Source organism: Pteropus alecto, unplaced genomic scaffold, assembly GCF_000325575.1.
Source record: "Pteropus alecto unplaced genomic scaffold, ASM32557v1 scaffold659, whole genome shotgun sequence".
Lineage (NCBI taxonomy): Eukaryota > Metazoa > Chordata > Mammalia > Chiroptera > Pteropodidae > Pteropus > Pteropus alecto.
In genome coordinates, this window is record NW_006442482.1 from 872,134 (window position 1) to 872,386 (window position 253).

Consider the following 253-nt stretch of genomic DNA (forward strand, 5'->3'; position numbering starts at 1 on the left):
CCCAGCAGAGGCCCGGCCTGGGGCTTGGGCGGGGGGCGGACTTTCCTCTGCCGTTACGGCCACGCATCCCTTTCTAGGGGTTAGTGGGCCGGGCAAGAACTTTCTAGGACAGACCCCCAAGATCTGAGTGTCTCAACACTCCAGACTTCACGGAGTCTCCTGAGGTGAAGGCCGCTTTCCTGGGGTGGGCTGGGCTACTCTGGACTTTGGGGTGGAGAATGGGGAGAGCAGGAGGAACGCGAGGGAAAAGACT